At 44.6% G+C, this 21,526-nt stretch overlaps 2 protein-coding genes across 18 annotated transcripts in view; both read left to right on the top strand.

Annotated features, from left to right (window-relative positions):
* Positions 1-5,015, top strand: part of LOC309379024 (guanine nucleotide-binding protein G(t) subunit alpha-3) — a 657,481-nt gene extending 652,466 nt beyond the window's left edge. The window contains exon 9 of the transcript XR_014172311.1: positions 4,691-5,015. The gene's annotated coding sequence lies outside the window, so the exon portion shown is untranslated. The remainder of the gene's footprint in view (positions 1-4,690) is intronic.
* The window catches only part of MAGI2 (membrane associated guanylate kinase, WW and PDZ domain containing 2), a 598,965-nt gene that overhangs the window by 244,735 nt on the left and 332,704 nt on the right, over positions 1-21,526 (top strand). The window lies entirely within an intron of this gene.

Raw genomic sequence — 21,526 nt, forward strand, 5'->3', positions numbered from 1 at the left:
AGTCATGCTGGCCACATGACCTGGAAGATGTACGCCGGCTCCCTCGGCCAATAAAGTGAGATGAGTGCCGCAACCCCAGAGTCGGTCATGACTGGACCCAATGGTCAGGGGTCTCTTTCCTTTACCCTCCTTTTACAAATGGACCTTGTCTATTGAGAATGTTAGCCTGTATGTGGAAAAACAACATTTTTGAGGAGAAATTAAGAATGCTGCTCTGTTAGAAGAACCACAGCTTTGTGGACATTCCCCCCCTCACCAATTTGTGTTAGGTTTAATGGCTTTTGTATTAGTTAACCTACCATGACTGAAAAAAGTGGAAAGAAAAAACATTATCTTAATTTGGGTTGGAAATGACATTTCTTCTGCTCACAGGCTTGCCTTTCATTCAAGAACTAGTCTTATAACCTTTGGGCATTTGTTATAAGAGGTTTGTGTTATGTTCCCCGAGAAAAAAAATCCTATTTTGGTGGTATGAATTTGATTTCACCAGTGAAAGAATGAGAAGAGTATATCTGATTTCCAGACTAGTCTTAAAAGAGCAAGGAGACCTGTCATTTTTTAAAACCACCTAAAGGAAGGGTTCACTGAAGGTTTTCAATTTGAGATAGGAAATCTAGATTAAAAGAGCAGCTTTGGAGCATTGCTCTCACAAAGGATTATAATTTGAGAGGAGCAATGGTTTTCATGCTTCATTGTTCTGAGCAGTAATGACTCATCTGAAAGCCTGGATGGTGCACAGCCCCCCCACTCCATACAACCTTTGGAGGCGAAGCAGAGAAAAATATTGGCAGCAGCTGCTGCAGGAACATATGTCTTTCTGCCCATTTGCTGTGCAGGCATCCTGTGTTTCATTGTTATTTCGTTTACTTCCTTGCTCCATTTTTGGTTCTTATTAAAATCTGTTGCTACAGTCCAAAGGTCTGCAGAAATCCAGTGAACTAATGGAGAACCATGAAAGAAGGGATTCTCTTCCTTATCAGAAAATGATTCATACACTCCTCACCATGAGATGGGCAGAGTACTGAAGAGAAGAAAGCAGGCCTTGTTTGTGTGGAGCTCCATATACATAGTAGAGCACCTCCAGGCACAATGCATGCCTTGGGTTTTCCATGAGAATGCATATCTATTTCACCAGGAAAGCTGTGAGACTGCTGTGTGCATTCCTCAAGCAAATGCAGTCAGAAAAATTCACACACACACAAAGCAGAATCTTTGTAAGTTTGAAATGAAAAGAAAGTATGAGGAAATAGTCACAGGGCCACTTACCATATTATGTTTTCTTTAAAGGTGTAAATTCAGAAGCAAAGAAAGGCATATGGAGTTTGATGATTGTATGATGAGACATATGGCTACTCAATACCTGATGTTTGCATCATACAGGCAGCCGCTATGCTAATGTGCATTTTCTTAATTGCTCATATACTGCACACATACTCATACTACTAGGGAAAGCTTTATATGAATAAGAAGTGATTTATCACTTTTGGCTGACCATGGTAGCCAAGCCAAAATGTGTGGTTGTCTACCCCTTTGTCATCACCAAGGTCAGTCAAAATCCCTTCCTCCTACTCCTCTGGTGATGAGCCAGCACTAACGCTGGAAAAATAAGCTGGGGCTTGCTTTGGTGCTAGGCAGCCAAACTGCTCAGCCCACCTTAACAACCCAACACCAACTAGATGGGCAGGGACTTTCTCCATAGTTGGACTTTGCTTCTGGGCAAAGGCCAATTTTGGAACTGATTCTGCCCCCGCTTCAGTTCCAGAGTACCTTGCAAGGCTAGGGGTCTTCTTGCCTCTGTCACCTGATGACGATGAAGCGCTTGCTATTGCGAGTAAGAAAGAACATCAGTACGTTAAGAAACAGCTGCAAAGGACAGAAGACACACTGCTTATTTACCTTCGGTGGTGAAATAGTTCTACTAGACCTGCTACTAATGCTTTTAAAAGTCAAGTAAAAAAAATGAAGCGCCAGTACTCCTATCTTGATAAAGGCGCTGTGGGTGCCAACGCACAACAGCTGCCAATAGCAGCAAAAAAAAGTGGAGGAAGAGGTGACTATACTCCATACTGATGAGTGCAATCACAAAAATAGTGTTGCGTATCAGTAATGAAATCCGACCATGCAGGATAGATTCAGGTGTTGCTAGGGTGATTGTCCTGAGGCAGCCTAGGTGGACTTTGCATTCTGTATCAGCATTATCTGGTGGAAGGAAAGCATTATCATCATCACATACAAGCAGTGGCCATCAGTAAGGCAGGGAGCATGCAAGTGATGTGCTCATCATAGAACAATAACTGCATGAACAGAAATGCAGATCTCTCTAGAGACTGTGGCAGTCTCAGAGGAGTCATCTATTTAGAATTTTTAAAAGACTAGTATGCCTTCTCCGTTTTTACAAAAGGGCTCACTATCTGATACACCTTTCCTGAGCTTCTGAGGATGGCCTAGCTTTTTGCTACTATTTTTTCAGTGATTTTGGCCTCTCCACCCCTTTCATTTTTTTAACTGAGAGGTGTTCAATTCTGAGCTGAATAGCTGCTTAAGGAACAGTTGCAGTCTCAGATTAAATGAATATGCATCCATGTGTTGCCATGGCAATGTGGTGTAGACAGCTCTTCAGTCCTGGAGGAACCTAGCAGGAACACGAACATCCATTAATATGTGATATTAAAGACATGGTAAAGCTACAAGCCTTTAATGTTGCCTTAATCTTGGGTGCTGCTTCCAGGTGGTTTTCTGGCTAGATTATTAACACGAAGATCAGGTTATTTTGCTGTATTTGGTTCCATCAAGATTCCACACCAAGTTGCCATGTGTCTCGTTCCATAAGAAAATTATACTACCAGAGGAGGCAGACTGTGCTGAAGTGCAGTTCAAAGGAGATAGAGGACAGGGGCAGGAACCTGGACAACTCCAAGGGACCAGCTAATTAGGCCCATAGCTAGGGGTGCTGCCCTCAAAAAACTCTCTCCCCTCCTTAAATGTTTTACAAACAATATTTAAATCAATAGGAAAGTCTTTGTCAAAAAGGTCATGCCTTTTCTTCTCTCCCAGAGGCCAAGCAAACCTCCAGGCACACTAGCTAAGCCAAAGACAAGCATGCATCTTAGATGTCTGCATATCTCATGCGTACCTGCACATTTCCCTAGCTAGCTTGTAGGAGTCTGTGTGTGTGCAGGCTAGGGAATCGTTTTCATTTTTAAAAAATTAAATCACAAGACACAAGATAGGGCCCACAGATTTCCTTTGGTCGGGACAACTCAGCTGCACATATTTACTCCTTTGCTAAAGTGCGTTGAAGAAGAAGAGGAGGAGGAAAGGCCTCTTGAAAAGGCCTCATTTTCCCAATCTGGGGAGGGGTGGTGGCTTGAAAAACTTGCTGGGAAGAAAAGAGAATTCTGGAGGCTTCTTTTGAAATGCATGGGGAATCCTTTATGGCCAGAATGGCTATAATCCTATACACCCTGGGTTATATTCTGCTGACCTGTTCACACAACTTAATCCTTTGCCCCTCTGTTCAGAAAAGAACCATTTACGGAGTTGCTTACAACAATCAGTAATAAGACAGTCGTGGTGTGGGTTTGCCTTTGAAGGATAAATTAGAAGTTATGTAAATACACATACAGTGGTACCTCGGGTTACGAACTTAATTCGTTCCGGAGGTCCGTTCTTAACACGAAACCGTTCTTAACCTGAGGCGCGCTTTCGCTAATGGGGCCTCTTGCTGCCGCCAGCATCAATTTCTATTCTCATCCTGGGGCAAAATTCTCAACCCGAGGTACTACTTCCGGGTAAGCGGAGTTTGTAAACCAAAGCATTTGTAACCTGAGGTGTTTGTAACCCGAGGTACCGTTGTACTTATTGGTGAAGTGGGAGAGGAGAGTAAGCACAGTTACAATTTTGTTGGTTGGAGGAGGTGAGAGAGAGAGTGTAAGCAAAGGGGAAGGACAGCACCAGGAAAGCAGTGGGGCAAATAAGAGATGAAGGAGAAGGGTGGAAATAGGGAGAATGTAGGATGGAGAGAAAAAGAACATGGAAATCATAAAACGTATTATAAGGTGCAGCGTAGAAGGAACAAGGAGTGGAGCAAAAGGAAGCTGAGGAGGAAAAGCGGAGGGGTCAAGGAAGGCAGCCAGTGGATAGGTGGATGGATAGATGCAAACAAAGAGGCGAAAAATAGAAGGAAAGATAGGAGGTGAATGCTGTGCTCTGGCAACCCCAGAAATAGTTCCCCTCTGACCTGGCCTACCACTGCCCCAGGGGCTCTGCAGATAATAATTTTCATTATTATCAGTAGTATCATTAATATAGCCTTAATCAATTCATGTAAAGCATTAGCTTCCCCCCAACTTTTTTTGGGGGGGGAAACCTTTAGGCTGGCTACGAGTGTGCTGCTAAGATAGTGCAAGACGTTGTTGTCTGTGTAGGGAGCTGAAGCCAATGGAGGCAGTAAGTAGACCAAGAAAACACAGAGTATGTTGGTCTGCAAGCGCTTCTTCTTTTTGGCCACTTTTTGGCCATCAGTTTCGCCATCACCACATAGTCCAATAATTTCAAAGTCCACTCCTCTCTCTCTGTCTCTCACAGCAGCAGCACTGGGTTTTCTGACAGGGAGGGTCCTGGATAGCGTATAATTTTTAATACCCCCACTCCTTAAGGTAAAGGTAAAGGGACCCCTGACCATCATTAGGTCCAGTCGTGGCCGACTCTGGGGTTGCGGCGCTCATCTTGCTTTATTGGCCGAGGGAGCCGGCGTATAGCTTCCGGGTTGTGTGGCCAGCATGACTAAGCCGCTTCTGGCGAACCAGAGCAGCGCACGGAAACGCCGTTTACCTTCCCACCAGAGCGGTACCTATTTATCTACTTGCACTTTGACGTGCTTTCGAACTGCTAGGTTGGCAGGAGCAGGGACTGAGCAACGGGAGCTCACCCCATCGCGGGGATTCGAACCGCCAACCTTCTGATCGGCAAGCCCTAGGCTCTGTGGTTTAACCCACAGCGCCACCTGCATCCCCCCCACTCCGCTCACTCCTTACTGGACCCCACTGGGTTGCTGCTAACCTCTCATTGCCTTATTCCTCCATCAGTGTTTACAAATAGCGTTGTGAAGGGGGACGTTCCAATGAGATGGGTGCGCTGTCGCTGATGCTATTCCTATGTTGGTAATAATGTCTTCAGCCAAAGGACTGGGCTTTAGGGAAGTGGAGAAAGGCAACATGTCTCTTTTTTGAGAGAAGAGAGTAAGAAGCACGCAGCAATGCAACAAACAACCTAGAGAACCAGCTGGGAGAGTCAGACAGGAGGCAAGGTGATGGGAACAGCTCGGGCATCCTAATGAGAAATGTGTTCTTATGAAAATAATTCTTGATCCCGTAGCAGTACTATATGCCGTAGGACACAGAAGGAGCCATAGTATTGTTGGCAGGGCAGAAATCAAATGAATGCCTTCCCCTCTTTCTGTTCTACTGTTGCTGTCTCCTGTCCCACTGCTAGAATTTGACAGGGATGTTGGGGAAAGGCTTTTAGGTAGACAAAGGAAGCATGGAGTCGATCTCTTCTAGTCTTGTTGGCAATTAAAGAGTGGTGGGGATTTCTGTGCACAGTTCATATCAACTTTGGGTGCTTGTTAAGTACAACAAGTACTTCCACACAGTTAACCTATCTGTGACTTACTTTGCAATATGCAACTGCTCTGGGACGTATTTCACATCACATATTCAAAGCAGATGTGACAAATGCAGGACAAAACGGTACAATGTTCACTTTAAAGATATTCATCACCCATTTACCCTTCTGCCATTTTGCTGAATGTTTGTCATGCATACACATTAGGGAATTGGTTTGATTTGTGATTTATTTTCGTCATGTAGAAATGCAGGCACCTTTTAAAAATAAATAAATAAACATTATAAGGAGACAGCAACATGTATAGCAAAGATGAACTACATTTTACATATATTTCAAAATCTTGGTATCAAATCTAACGTGGGTGCTTCAAGGGAAATGACAATGCCAGATGATCTTTTTTGAAAAGTCCTCAAAGTTTTAGCTGGCAGATTTTATGCCTCATATTCGGATTGCTCCTTCCTTCGTTATGTAGATTTTTTTTATCCTTCCCTCATTATCACATCTAAAAGTACATTAAGTGTTGTGAAACATGTTACACATGGTGCATTCTTTTCCTGTGGTATTCATCTTGAGTACAGAAAGCGGACAACCAATGTAAAAATTTTTTTTTCATTAATTGCATGAAGTGGTAAAAAGGTAAAGGGACCCCTGACCATTTGCTCCAGTTGTGGCTGACTCTGGGGTTGCAGTGCTCATCTCGCTTTATTGGCCAAGGGAGCCAGTGTACAGCTTCCAGGTCATGTGGCCAGCATGACTAAGCCACTTCTGGCGAACCAGAGCAGCACACGAAAATGCCGTTTACCTTCCCACCGGAGTGGTACCTATTTATCTACTTGCACTTTGATGTGCTTTCGAACTGCTAGGTTGGCAGGAGCCGGGACCGAGCAACGGGAGCTCACCCCTTTGCGGGATTCGAACTGCCGACCTTCTGATCGGCAAGCCCTAGCTCTGTGGTTTAACCCACAGCGCCACCCACGTCCTTCGTGCATCAAGTGGTACTTTCCAGTAAATGCTATATGAACCTGACAGATCTTTCTTCAAAAGAGGCCCATCATTTTTATATTTTGGAAGGCTTACAAGTGAGGCGCTATTCTTTGATTTCAATTTGATTAAGTACGTATCAGGTAAAAAAAAAATCCAATTATGCCTAAACACAGTGCACAGTGCATTCAAAAATAGTCAAAAGGGATGCTAAATCCAACTTACTGTACTGAGACATGTTCAAAGCAAGGGATTACCTGACATAGGCTTCAAATGTGTCGTGCCATTTGCTTCTTTCCTTTAAAACAATAATTTGGTTTCAAAGTCAAAATAGTACTCCAGGCTAGCTTCAGAGAAGTGTGATACGTTTGATTCACTAACTGCAGGTTTGTAAGCTTGACAGCAGCAAACATGCATGAAATAAAAACTTTTTTGTTCTTCCAAACCTTATAGAATCTAAGATCTGCAAAGGGGGAGCCTAGGGAGCTATTGTGGAGGCTGGTCCATTAGGACAAATAGGACCTGCCCCACTGGCGGAGGAAGGCGAGTGCGGGGCGCACTGGGTGTCGGCTGTCAGGGCGGGTGACATTGCCGTGCCACACACACACACACACCGTGCTCACTGCATGGACGGTGCCCCAGACACTCACCTTGCGGGTGGCAGGCCACTAGTGATGCTGCTGCCGTGGCCAGCTAGCGCCCCCCCCCCCGACGCTTGTTGCGCGGGCAGCAGGCGGCTAGGGATGCTCCCCACACAGACGGCTAGCAGTGCCCCCCACGCTCGCCACATGGGCGCGAGTGGCTAAGGACACTTGCTGTGTGGGCGGCTAGCTCTGCCCCCACACCATGTGCCAGGGCAGGTAGCTCCGCCCCTGCCCTGCCCCACCAACTGCAATTTTGAATCATCTTCCATAATCTCAGTTTTGCCCATATGTAACTCAGCAGGGAGAAGGATGGAGGCAAAAGTTGAATTCAGCTGGCTCCACCTGTAATTCTCTCTGGCTCTACCTCCTGTTGGGCTCCCTGCCTTCTGCCTTACCGGTCCAACAGGTACCAGGCACCACTGGTGTATAGTGCAGACCCTCCAAGTGTCCCTATTTTCCAGGGTTGTCCCTGATTTAGAGAAGCCATCCTGGTGTCTGATTTGATCCCAGAATGTCCTGCTTTTCCTTAGGCTGTCCCTATTTTCATCGGAGAAAGGTTGGCAGGTATGGAGTTATCCGACCCAGAAGCTGATTGAAGGCAATCCTGTATTGGTTGTTGTTGTTGTTGTTTAGTCGTTTAGTCTGACTCTTTGTGACCCCATGGACCAGAGCACGCCAGGCACTCCTGTCTTCCACTGCCTCCCGCAGTTTGGTCAAACTCATGCTGGTAGCTTCGAAAACACTATCCAACCATCTCGTCCTCTGTCGTCCCCTTCTCCCCCTGTGCCCTCCATCTTTCCCAACATCAGGGTCTTTTCCAGGGAGTCTTCTCTTCTCATGAGGTGGCCAAAGTATTGGAGCCTCAGCTTCAGGATCTGTCCTTCCAGTGAGCACTCAGGGCTGATTTCCTTAAGAATGGATAGGTTTGATCTTCTTGTAGGGAAGGGTTTTTTTAAATGTTTAATGTTTTATTATTATTTTTATATATGGTGGAAGGTGCCCAGAGTGGCTGGGGCAACTGAGTAAGATGTGTGGGGTATGAATAGTAAAATTATCATTATGGAAGGGGTGTCCCTATTTTCATTGGAGAAATGTTGGAGGGTATGATGGTTCTGGCTGGTGTTTTAGAACAATAGTACATAGGAAACTGTATTGCATTAAGTAAGACAATTGGTCCATCTAGTTCAGTGTTATGCGTGTAGACTGACTGGCATCATGTACTCGACCACTGGGCTATGCTAGATGTGATCTAATCACTGTCCACACATAAGTCAAGAAATGGGTAAATATCACCACTTCTATTACTATGGGAAACCTTAGTGTAACTATTCTAGAGCATTGCTGTTCTAGAAGGAAGATGTTGTGCTCTGACAGAGGAGATGGGGAAATGGAGAGTCTGTCTGTAACACAGCATTAGGACTATACTCGGTAATACACTTATTATGCTTTGTTTTATGTTTTTATCTTTACGTTCTGTAAAATGTGTTCTTAATGTTGTACACTGCCCTGGGATCTTTTGGTAAAGGGCAGTACATACATTGTAGTAATAATAATTGTAATAATACTGCTGGCTGCGTCTCTGCTTCCCATGTGCGGCCCCCAGCCCAGTTTTCTAGAGCCAAAACCATTCCAAGGCACTGACGGCTGCATATGCATTGTAGTGAACACTAGAGAGCCATTGTTTCATTCTTTGGACTTGATCTGTAGATCACTTGCCAAATCATTTGGCTGCCACGACGAAATAGGTATGGTAAAGTGCAAAATGGTCAGTAATTTCTCCTTCTAAAATGTGCTGAATGTGTGGAACTTTGGGATATCGAGTCACAAGGATCCTGTTACTGCTTTGCAGCTGATTTATTCTGGTTTGGGGATATCTGGGGGAAGGGGATATTTCAGTTGCTTTTTAAGTATTACAGCCACACCAAGGAGCCATTTTCCACCCATTCACCCAAAGCTACTAACATACAAAAGGCACACAGTCATGTGGCTGAAGCATCTGGGATGTGGCTGAAGCATCTGGGACGCGGGTAGCGCTGTGGGTTAAACCACAGAGCCTAGGACTTGCCGATCAGAAGGTCGGCAGTTCTAATCCCCGCGACGGGGTGAGCTCCCGTTGCTCGGTCCCTGCTCCTGCCAACCTAGCAGTTCGAAAGCACATCAAAGTGCAAGTAGATCAATAGGTACCATTCCAGCAGGAAGGTAAACGGCATTTCAGTGCGCTGCTCTGGTTCGCCAGAAGCGGCTTTGTCATGCTGGCCACATGACCCGGAAGCTGAACGCCGGCTCCCTTGGCCAATAAAGCGAGATGAGCGCCGCAACCCCAGAGTCGGTCATGACTGGACCTAATGGTCAGGGGTCCCTTTGTTGTTGTTTAGTCGTTTAGTCGTGTCCGACTCTTCGTGACCCCATGGACCAGAGCACGCCAGGCACTCCTGTCTTCCACTGCCTCCCGCAGTTTGGTCAAACTCATGCTGGTAGCTTCGCGAACACTGTCCCACCATCTCGTCCTCTGTCGTCCCCTTCTCCTTGCGCCCTCCATCTTTCCCAACATCAGGGTCTTTTCCAGGGAGTCTTCTCTTCTCATGAGGTGGCCAAAGTATTGGAGCCTCAGCTTCACAATCTGTCCTTCCAGTGAGCACTCAGGGTTGATTTCCTTCAGTATGGAGAGGTTTGATCTTCTTGCAGTCCATGGGACTCTCAAGAGTCTCCTCCAGCACCATAATTCAAAAGCATCAATTCTTCGGCGATCAGCCTTCTTTATGGTCCAGCTCTCACTTCCATACATCACTACTGGGAAAGGGGGTCCCTTTACCTTTACCTATGTGGCGGTGGGTTTGTAGATGCTACAGCTGTGCCATGAAATGGTACAGCTACAATGTTTTTAAAAGCATATCTCAATTTTTATTTTTATTTTTTAAAATAGAAATGTATCTCATTAACTATCAAAAATGGTTTATTACACTATGATGCACCACACTCAACAGTGATTTATTTTTTAAAAAGCAAATCACATATAAGCACAAATCATTAAGACTAAAGCAAAGCCAAACTGAGTCCAAAGCTTCATTTGCTTCTTGTTGCTGATGAGTGGGTGAGTGTAATATTAGTTCAGTGGGTTATTTAGCTTAAATTTAACTGACTGTTACTATTAGAATCTTCTAACAGAGTGAAGGGCAAAGATGGGAGTAACATGTGTTAATGATATCCAATAGTGCAAACACCCATAATGAGGAACAAACTCATTAATAATGAGTTTTACAATACACAGAGAAAGAGAGAAAGAGAAGGCTAGAGCTATAAACTGCTGTGAGACACAGGAATACAGAGAATTAGTGTGAAAAGGCAGCATTCACTTTCTGCAAATTTAAGAACAGGTAATGTGCAATCTGGATGAGGGGGAAAGGTAGCAATCTGCAACTGAAAAATCCAGTTATCTAGCTGGTCCTCCTTGTTTTACTTTTCATGTGGTAGAAGAACAGGCACATTATTGCAATAATGTCAAGATTAACTAAAGGATAAACACATCTTTACAAAGGACTTTCAAATCACTGATAATAGAGAACCTTGTAATTTTAGGGCTGACATGCAAAATAATGATATTGAGAAGAGGAAAAAGTGCCAAAGTTGGGATCTTGTTGTACAAGCAGACCTGTATGAATGCCATTCATTTCTGATCTGTAAAAACAAGAGTGATTAAAAGAATAGATTTTGTCAGGGAACTGCCATCAGAACAGGGGCAGGAAACAGAGGGGCAGTTGTGTTACAGGGAGCCTCAGAAAGTCTTGCGAAGCAGTTCTTCCTTCTGGTGAGGAGGAAAACACCACCTCCAGTGGGGAAGAGGTGAAAGGACCAGAGGATGCTGGTAGGAGCCTCAACACCGCTCATGGCAAAGTTGGCCAGGAGGGAAGCACGCCCCTTCCATCGCCCACCCTGCATAGAAGTCTAAAGCGCAAAGAGGGAAGGAAAAGGCTGGGCGTAATGAGACTTTTATGCTGGGAGAGGTCCCGGAAACAAGCACTCCCAGATTTTGCTAGCGATTGAGGCAGACATGAACTTTGGGGCTCTGCACTGTAAATAGTTTTGCACCTAAATAAAACCTGTAAAAGACAGGTCGGAGTCCTGCCTGGTGACTTGTGAGCAACCACCTTTGCCATCTGACAGATTTCATTGCTTTCTGAATGTAGATTCACCCAAAAATCCCAAGCACCAGACTATTTGAAATGGAGAAATCTGGAAAAATAGGTGATGTGCTTAAGCCAACTCAGACTCATTTCAGGATGTCAGAAACGATTGATCTTCGATCATTGGTGGGAACTCACCGGTCCATGGACCTCATTAGTCTTAGCAGTGGTTCTAATTTTACCCTGATGGGGCAGAGAGAGACACAGCTGCAGAGGAATAATTGGGGAGTCAGAGTGCACCCCCAATTGTTCCTTGGCATGTGCCACTTGTATTCAGTGTCATTTCCTTATTTAGTATTACTTTTATATCCCAACTTTCCTCTCTCAAGGTGGCACCATGAGCTGTAACCAAGATATGGGGTGGGGGTGGGAGAGACTATGTGGGACTGAAGATTGCTCAGAGGCAGGTGATTTATGTTGGGACTTCAGCCAATGGAAAAGTGAGGCTTAAGACCCGCCAGACCCTAAAGGATGCTTAGATACCATATGACAGTCATACAAAGGGCAAGAAGGCATTAGTGTTTCTTTAGCACTTAGTAGGCTGAGATTTCTGCTTTTTGACCCAAGAATCTTGAGCTACACATGCCAACACACAGGGGAGATTATGAAAAACATAGATGTTGTGCTTTTTAAAGTCAGGTAGAGAAGAAGAGGCAGCAATAAGTAAGTTATCACAAGGTGGTGGCCTTGGGGAAACTGTTTATTGGCCAAAAACATATGAGGCATTAGCTGAGCAGTAACCTTCCTGATGATGTTGAAACTTTGGCACATGGTCTGCACAGCAAGCTGTTTGCATTGCTTCTTGCATTTCCCCTCCTGTTCAAACCAGCCCTTTCTTGATTCTTCTCCACCTACTAGCCAGTCTGGTTGCTGGCAATGCAGCCCTGCTGGGGGCTGGCAATGCAGCCCTGCTGGGGGCATGGACAGTGTGTAGCGCCACATTTGCATTATCAGTACTTGAAAAGGTAATATAATGTCAGTATTTTTCTCCCTTTTTTAATTTTTGAAAGCACACCCCCATACATGGAATTCCTTCATCTTTCAAATGTTCATTTCTGGCAACATACCATTTGCAACAGCTCAGCCACCTCCACGTCTTCTAAACAGAAGACCAATATTAGTATTAATATACACACTGCCTCTGGTATGCTTTTACTCACAGCATAAGAGGGTGGTCCTTAAGGCATTTATCAACTTCTCTGTTGGCACATTGGCACAACCTCAAAGAAAACAGAAGGCAGCATTTACAATTTACAAAATACTTTGGGGAAAGAAACTGTTACACAGGCAAAGTAGAAATTGTAAAATGCATTACTTACTAGCAGCTTTATTGAATTGCCGGTTTCTTATAACAAAGTGCTTATGACAAAGGCAATACAAAATAATGTACATGAGTTCCTGGAAGTATTGATTGTTTAGACTTTAGAGGAAATTCTGTTCAGTTAGGCTTCTTATCCACTAAGCGTACTTAGGATCCCAGTCTTATTTACATTTTTCAGCAAAGAACTTGCCTATCTCTAATTCAGCCCAAATATTCCAACTATTTACCTGATTTTCTGAAAATATAAGCTCCTTTCATGCATTGTTGTTGTTTAGTCGTTTAGTCGTGTCCGACTCTTCGTGACCCCATGGACCAGAGAACGCCAGGCACCCCTGTCTTCCACTGCCTCCCGCAGTTTGGTCAAACTCATGCTGGTAGCTTCGAGAACACTGTCCAACCATCTCGTCCTCTGTCGTCCCCTTCTCCTTGTGCCCTCCATCTTTCCCAACATCAGGGTCTTTTCCAGGGAGTCTTCTCTTCTCATGAGGTGGCCAAAGTCTTGGAGCCTCAGCTTCACGATCTGTCCTTCCAGTGAGCACTCGGGGCTGATTTCCTTCAGAATGGAGAGGTTTGATCTTCTTGCAGTCCATGGGACTCTCAAGAGTCTCCTCCAGCACCATAATTCAAAAGCATCAATTATGGTGCTGGAGGAGACTCTTGAGAGTCCCATGGGCTGCAAGAACTTTCATGCATGGACTTTCATGCATAGATTACATAATACTTGAAGTGGGATGGGGATATTGCTGCCCCCATGCAAATGTCCACACATTGGCAGGGACTGCTTGACTGATAGTGCTTACACATGAGCAGCTGCTTGCCCTATGCTGTGGGCAGGGTCTGTATCACAGCCTTATTTAATAGTAATCATGTGATGCCCTCTTTGCTGGTTTCACACTTGAAGTGGGCTATATAGAGAACGCCTTCCGATGTATAGGTGTCTTAGAATGGTAATAGCAGGTGGTTGCCTATGTTCTTCCAGCACATGTGGGCATTTTGATATCGGGATACCATTAATTTCATTTCTAAATGAAACCTGCTGTGCCCACAATGCAATTAAAAAAAATTATGTTAGGGACAAAAGTTCATTGCTGAAGGTGGCTTTCCTATGTCTCTTGCAAGTTCCCAGTTCTACAGTCTTTCTCAGAGCTGGCAATAAGATGAGCTACAAATAGTTGCAAACCATTCAGAGTGCTGTTTTTGAGATTCCAAACTGTGACTTTCCAAAGGGGGGGGGGCGCTTTGGGCTGCTGCTGTTCAATGCTACATACCTTGGACTTCTGCTCTCCCACCAGCAGTAATCAATGACTGAGTGTGCTTTACGATGTTTGGTTGCAGGCAGAAAAACAATGATAAGCTTCACTGGTGCCAATCTGCTTGGACTGCAGCTTTCAACTAAGCCCCCAAGTCTAGTTTTGTACTTACTGTCTTGAAAGCTTGTCCACTTCCCCCCATACGTTCCAGAAAACATCACACCATAATTCCCTTAATAACCTTAAAAGTATTAGAAGATGCCCATGATGCATCATTCCCCAGTTTGTGTCCGGAGCACAATTATTATTATTGTTATTTGTTGTTGTTGTTGTTGTTGTTATCATCATCATCCTATTGCCTGTATTGAATTAAGATTCAACTGCTAGTCCAGTCAGCTTCTGTAGATCGAATCAGTGGTGCGCCATCTTGTTCCTTTCTTTGCAGTAACAAAATATTCTAGGTCAGCCCTGGCCTTTGCTATGCAGAATAGTCCTTTTATTGATGTGTTTATAGCAAAAGACACTTTTGAAATTCTGAGTGCATTGTGACTGAAAACAGCTAGAGCCTGAGAATGGCAGAGCTGAGGTAATGAGATCACTGAGGTGAGGGCAGCACAGAACTGCAAAAAGTTTGGAAGTAATAGTGATAATAGAGTAAAGGTGCAGAAATGGACGTACGAAACCGAATGATTACTGCCTCAAAGAGCCTAGCAATGTCCACACTTCACTGGAGGAAATGTCACCAGTGCTGATTGATATCGTGTCTAAGAGTAGGTGTGAGATTGCTGAAGTGTTTTTGTGCAGTCAACAAACTGAGCCTCAAAAACGTTTACTCAAGATCACACAGCAGATGTTGGTATGGTTCAGAAAGAGTCCTGCTATGAAAGCTAACTCAATCCTTCTTCTGTTCCAACACAGCTTGATAACCTACGCACTGATCTGGAGTGAGAAACTGCATTTTCTCCACCGAATTTCAAACAGATATACTAATTGATACATAAGGCAAGCAGTAAATTGCTGGCAAATGTGCATGACAGGTTTACACCCTGTGTCTGTTGGCATTGCTGCTCCTACTCTAGGAATTCCACTTGGCATTCCATTTCACTGTCTGTAGAAGGGTCATTGCAGGGAACCAAGTTCTGGGATGCCTTTAAGAATGTGTCACATTCTCAGTGAGATTCCCTCACCATCTCAGCCAACAGACAGGACAGCAACGTGATTTGGCAGGGGCCCATTTCCATCCCTTTCTTTCATTCAGATAGCTTGCGGTGCTTTTTCATGTCAAAGAAAATGTGATTGGTGGTCTCGCCAATGGAAACAATGCAAGAATACGATAACGAAAGTCTGGATCATCATGGAAAGTAATCTCTGGAGAATTGTTTTGCAACCCAGAATGCCATACTAGGGCTGATCTATAAATCAATGTATTGTCTGATATTGGGTTTAAATCAAATTGTGATAATGACGTTACAATTTATCGCATATTGTGTGTGTGGTATTAAAAGTCGGCTCTTCCTTGCCTCCTGCAACAACAAGAAATAGCTACAAATCACTACAACAGGCTGACTCAAATATCGCTCAGCAGATATCGCCAGACATCAAGTCCCTGGATTCTTTAACAGAATACCCTTCACATAGGGATGGCAAGAGCGTTCTCACATCCCTACCACCTGAACCAGACTATATCTGCTGGGTATAGATAGCTCCCTTGAACCGTTTGGACTGCGTCCCATTGGCCAGATTGCACCCAGCTTGGAGGGACCTACCAATCGGGTGTTGTGGCTGACCAATAGTACCCACCCACAACGCAGGGTGTCAGTTTTCCAGATCTCACCGCAATGTGCCCTCTTTAAGGGAGGACCCGATTTGTTAAAACTGTACTGTGGGGGTGTGATTGTGTCTCCCTGACTACTCCCTCCCCCCTCTGTTCATGTGCCAAGATGGTGCTTCATTTGGAGCCATGAAACTTTGGCAAGGAACTTTCCTGGAGGTGCATTTCTATATCCCCATATTTCTTTAGCTCAGTCTGACCTCCAGTGCTTTGCGTGCTCTCTCTCTCTCTCTCTCTCTCTCTCTCTCTCTCTGTGTGTGTGTGTGTGTGTGTGAGAGAGAGAGAGAGAGAGAGAGAGAGATTGTGGCTTGGCTTGCAAGAATAAAATGGGGCAAAACACCCAGTACTTGTTGTTTGTGCCTTTCTTTTGGGGCAGAAGCAGGCCACGGGTTTCTTATTAAGCATTTCTTATTTCTTATGCCAGCCCCATGTTAACCCTGCCAGTCTTCAGCTCTCCCCTCCCCTGTTGTAAGTAGGAGGGAAATACACAATTGAGATGCTTGTTGGCTTGCAAGTTGCTTCAGAGTAAAAGAAAGAAACACCACCCTGCTCTGCTCTTTGAGCCTCTTCTGTGTCTCCCCCCACCTCGTTATGCTCCCCATTTTCTCCTATAAGGCTATGCCAAGAGTGGACATTGACGAATGCTCTCTAATGTAGTGTAGGGCACATGAGGCAGCCTTCCCAATGTTGGAGGTGCTTGCAAAGAAGTTTTTGGCTATCCCAGGAACAAGTGTGCCATTTGAAAGTGTGTTCAGCGTGGCTGGCAATGTTCTTCAAATACAAAGGACATCTCTAGTGCCAGAGAAGACCAAAATGCAAATTTTCCTTGCAAAAAATATAAATTTCATTTAATAATTTTTGTTCTGTTAAATTTTATCCATTCTTTCTGGTTTGGCCTGGTTAATACAGGAAATGCAAATTTCCCAGGCAATAAAAATATAAATTTTGTTTATATTTTGTTCTGTTAAATTTATCCGATCCATTCTGCCAAAAACCAAAACTAACATTTGAGTCTTGTGTGAATTTATTTAGGAGGGAGGTTTCAGGCTCTGAACACGCATATACCACTTGCTAGAAACCAAAGCAGGGGAAAGTGCTGTTGTGGTCAAATCCTGCTTGCTGTGTTCCCACAGGCATCTGGTTGGGCACTGGATGCTGGACTAGATGGACCATAGGCCTGATCCAGCGGGCTCTCCTTTTGTTCTTGCAGACACGTCTGAATGTTTTCTTACTACTGTTGGAAACTGCAGTAGCACCTCTTACTTATCAATGCTCATATTGGTCTCCACAGCCACAGCAGGCACTTCACCCTAGAAGGCGCACATTGTCCCCCAAGGCAGATGGATGTCAGCCATTTGGAAGCAAGTCATTATTTAGGTCTGAGTCTGGTCTGTTAATTCAAAAGCTGCTTCACCCCCAATTGAGAAGCTAAAAATGGTTCTTTCCCCCTCCTCCTCTCCACATAAGTGGATGAAATCTGCAGCCAAGCAAGTGCCTGAGGAGTAGATTAAAACCCACCAAATTCCAGGCAGATCCATTTGGGGGGTTTCATGCAGGGAATCTATTACCGTATTTTTCGCTCTATAACACGCACCCAACCATAACATGCACATAGTTTTTAGGTGAGGAAGATCCGTAGACATGCCACCCGTAGGCATTTCCTCCATAACACGCGCAGACATTTCCCCTTACTTTCTAGGAGGAAAAAAGTGAGTGTTATGGTGCAAAAAATACGGTACTTAAAAGCACAAAAAACAGAATGGGGCAGGGATAGATATCACACACCCCTCCAGGTTCTGTTGCAACCCATTAGAAAACTGAAGCAGGTGCCTCTGGATAAGAAACCTGCCAAAGACAAATAGGTCCAGGGGCTATAATGATACCTGATTTTGCCTTTGTTTTTTAAAAATGGGCAAAGTCCATTTTTCTCACTGATCCCTGTCCCCCTTTCTCAGTGAACTAAAAAGAGTGAGCACTATTAGTTTTAATTGTTTGTTAGGTAAAGAATACTTGAGAAAGAAGTCCACTACCCTAGTAGCCTAGCTATGCTTCTTACGCTGTACTCTGGAAGGAGAATAAGGACCCACACGAAAAACAACTCTGTCTACTACTTCAACACCTCTCCTCCAAGTTACTAAGATTGGAGTGCCTATGAAAAATAGTTCACTGTGAAAAACTAGCTGTGTCTGTCAAAATGAAATGTCCCGCCAACATCTCCTTCCCTCTAGGCATATCCGCAGTCAGCTTGGTTTCATTACTCAGAAAAGGAAAAGAAAAGGAGAGTGGGAAAGAAGACTAGTGCCATAAGGTGATGAATAACCTTTGGGGTCTTTGTTCCACCTCTAGACATCTTGCTGGCACCAAAGTCCAAGTTGGGAATGTGAGATCATGATCTGAATCGCCCCCAATTCACCTTGTTCTTTGGGGTGCCCACAGAACAGATGCACCACCCTTGTGTACTGTTAGCTGCTACTACACAGAGACAGTGAAAGGAAACCTAGAAGAATTCAGCTCTCTGAAATTCTCATGAAGGTAGCACTAGTATACATTTCACCAGTCTGCAGCAATATAGGACAGAACAAGCAAGTATAGCTGAGGGAAAAGGAAGACTCCCCTGTGCTATGAACTCATCATTTTAAATATAATTGTTAATACAAATATTTTGAGACAACAGTGGCTTTAGTTCACCTTCTCTGTTGTTCATTTCTGAATAAACTATAGGTAGGGTAATGAAATGGATACGGCAGAGAAAATGTGTTTTTGTCTCAGTATCAGATTAAAATAATGAGGTCTACAGCATTGTTATGGGACAAATCTGATAATCGTCGTGCTAGCAAAAACCATCTGGCTTCAGTGACATTTTTGCTAAAGTAGGAAACACAGAATTTGATGTATGTAGGCTGAAATTTCTTTCAGAATGTAGTCCTTCATCACAAGTTACATTGTCTTCAATCCATTTTCTATATTTTTGATCTCTTGCTCTAGTTTAGTGTCTATTCAACATGTTCCATCTGTGTGCTGGTGTTTTAAATTTCCTTGTAACTTACCATGACCGGCAACAATTTAGAACACAGATAGATTATGGGAAGTAAAGTGTCCCGTCAAATAATTGCACTATTTGGGAGTGGAGTGGAGAAGGAAATAAAAATAAAAAGTCATGTTAAACTGTTATCTCACTTTCTAACTTTCTTCAACACTTCCTGTGGCCCTTTTCCTTCAGAGAAGGGAGACTTTTATTCCCTCCTTCCCCAATGAACTTCTGTCTCCCAAACAACTTTACTCAGCTTGCAAAGAATTGCTGGTGCTTGCATCAGACCACTCAAAATGGCATGGCATGCTTAGGGAGTGGGGCAGGCAAGTGAGGGGGCACGGGACAGGCTGTGACTTTTTTTTTTACACATCTGTTACCTGTTGACTAGTGGAAGCACTTAAAAGAGGCCAAACAGAGCAACACCTTAAAGGCAAAAATTCAAAAATATGGCAGCTGGATGCTCCCCCTTCCTTTAATATTGCACTTTGTTTCCTGTAAAAAGGGTGACATGTTGTAAATAATAATAATAATAATAAATTTTATTTATATCCCGCCCTCCCCAGCCGAAGCCGGGCTCAGGGCGGCTAACAACACCAAAATAGTGCGACATTATAAAAACATTATAAAAATTAATTAAAATCAAGATTGATGGCAGCCATAAAGTTTTGTAAAGGTTGCCAAAGGAGGGAGTCAAGCTGCGCCCTAACCAAAGGCCTGGCGGAACAGCTCTGTCTTGCAGGCCCTACGGAAAGATGTCAAGTCCTGCAGGGCCCTTGTCTCTTGTGACAGAGCATTCCACCAGGTTGGAGCCGCAGCCGAAAAGGCCCTGGCTCTAGTTGAGGCCAGCCTAACCTCTCTGTGGCCTGGGACCTTCAAGGTGTTTTTGTTTGAAGACCATAGGTTCCTCTGTGGGGCATACCAGGAGAGGCGGTCCCGTAGGTAAACTCCTGTGCGTAGTGAACCCTTTCACGTGAACTAGTTTTACACAGGCCAATCTTTGGTGGAACAATCCAATTTGTGTTTGTGAACATGGACTGAGCAAAGATTGAACACAAAAGAAATAAGCAAGAATTGTGGGGAGAGGGGGGAACCTAAGAAAGCATCTTGGGAACATACTGGGATTACATACAACCTTTGTACAGCACAAAGACTGCAATGCTTTAATAACAGCAATATTTAAAGCACCTTGTTATGTACTGAGTTGAATAGGCTCCAAAATGTGGCAGACTGATTCGTCCTAGAACAATAGGATTCAGAATGCAGCAATCTGATTGGTCCACAGCAGCCACCCAATCCAGCTCCAGGTGGAAGTGAATCCGCAACCTGATTGGCCTACAGGAGAATCCTGGAATTAGCCAATCATGTGGGGCCATTGTGTAAATAATGTATATAAAGCAGACATTCTGGGGGAACTTCCATTCCTCCTCACCACTATGAGCTGAATAAAGAGCATGAAATCCACTCTCGACTCAGAGTATAATTCACACCTAATCACTGAAAAACTGCACTGATTTTTATAACGCTAGAAAAATGAAGACTTTTTGGCCATTTTTTAGATGATTGTTAATGTTAAGGTATATTATGTGTACAATTTAAATGTGCAAGAATGTATATTATCTATTACTCTAGAGCAGTGTTTCCCAACCGGTGTTCCGCGGCACACTACTGTGCCGTCAGACATTGGCTGGTGTGCCGTGGGAGGGAGGCGGGCGAGTCGGGCGGTGAGAGGCGGCGGCGGCGAGGATCCGCGTCGAGCCGGGGGCGGCTCCGCGGTGGTGGTGCCGAGCGGCGGGGCAGCGCGTGCAAAAGGGAGGAGCGCGAGACAGCGGAGGAGGAGGAGGCCGGCATGTCCGGGCAGCAGCAGCAACAACAGCAGCAGCAACTCCCGGCGACGGCTCCTCAAGCCCCGCCGCCGCCCCCTCCTCCGCCCGCTATCGCCGCCACCACCACAACAGCCGCCGCCTCAGTTGCCGCCGTCCCTCAGTCCCTCGCTCTGCTGCCTCCTCCCACCCCCAAAGCTTGGAGGTTCCCCGGCAAGGGGGAGGGAAAAAACTTTCACTTTCGTGCGTCCCTCCCGGCGTGACGCTGCGCGCTGACGTCACGGGGCGGGGCGGGGCTTTAATGGTGGTGTGCCGTGAGATTTTTTTTCAGTAAACAGGTGTGCCGTTGCCCAAAAAAGTTTGGGAAACACTGCTCTAGAGCAATATCATGTCTGTACACAGTTAGGTATCCCAGAGCTTGAGAAAATTTGCCCTCACTGATCAATCTTGTTGCAAATAAGACATAGCCCAGAACAGTTAGCTCATTGTTGGACACATTTCCAAGCAACCAAGTTTGGAAAAGCCCTGTCAAATCTATATACTTATTGAGAGCCCTGCGGAGCATTTACAAAGCCTTTTCCGATAATGGACAGATGTTTCTAAACCCTCTGCTTTTGCGCCACCCTTCTCAAGAGTAGTTATTGTAGGTTTTACTGATACATCATCTCTCACACACATTCCTCACCGCCACCATCTTGCTTTTCTTTAGGCTCAGGATAGTGGTTTTAAATAGATTGTTTGCTGTGGTCCTATTTGGATTGCAGAATCTGGAAGTTAAATCAAAGAATACAGGGCAGGTAAGAACTGTTTGCTCCTCCTTCCTCCTAACAGCAGGCAGT

Source organism: Podarcis melisellensis, assembly GCF_964234715.1.
Source record: "Podarcis melisellensis genome assembly, chromosome: 10".
Classification (NCBI taxonomy): domain Eukaryota; kingdom Metazoa; phylum Chordata; class Lepidosauria; order Squamata; family Lacertidae; genus Podarcis; species Podarcis melisellensis.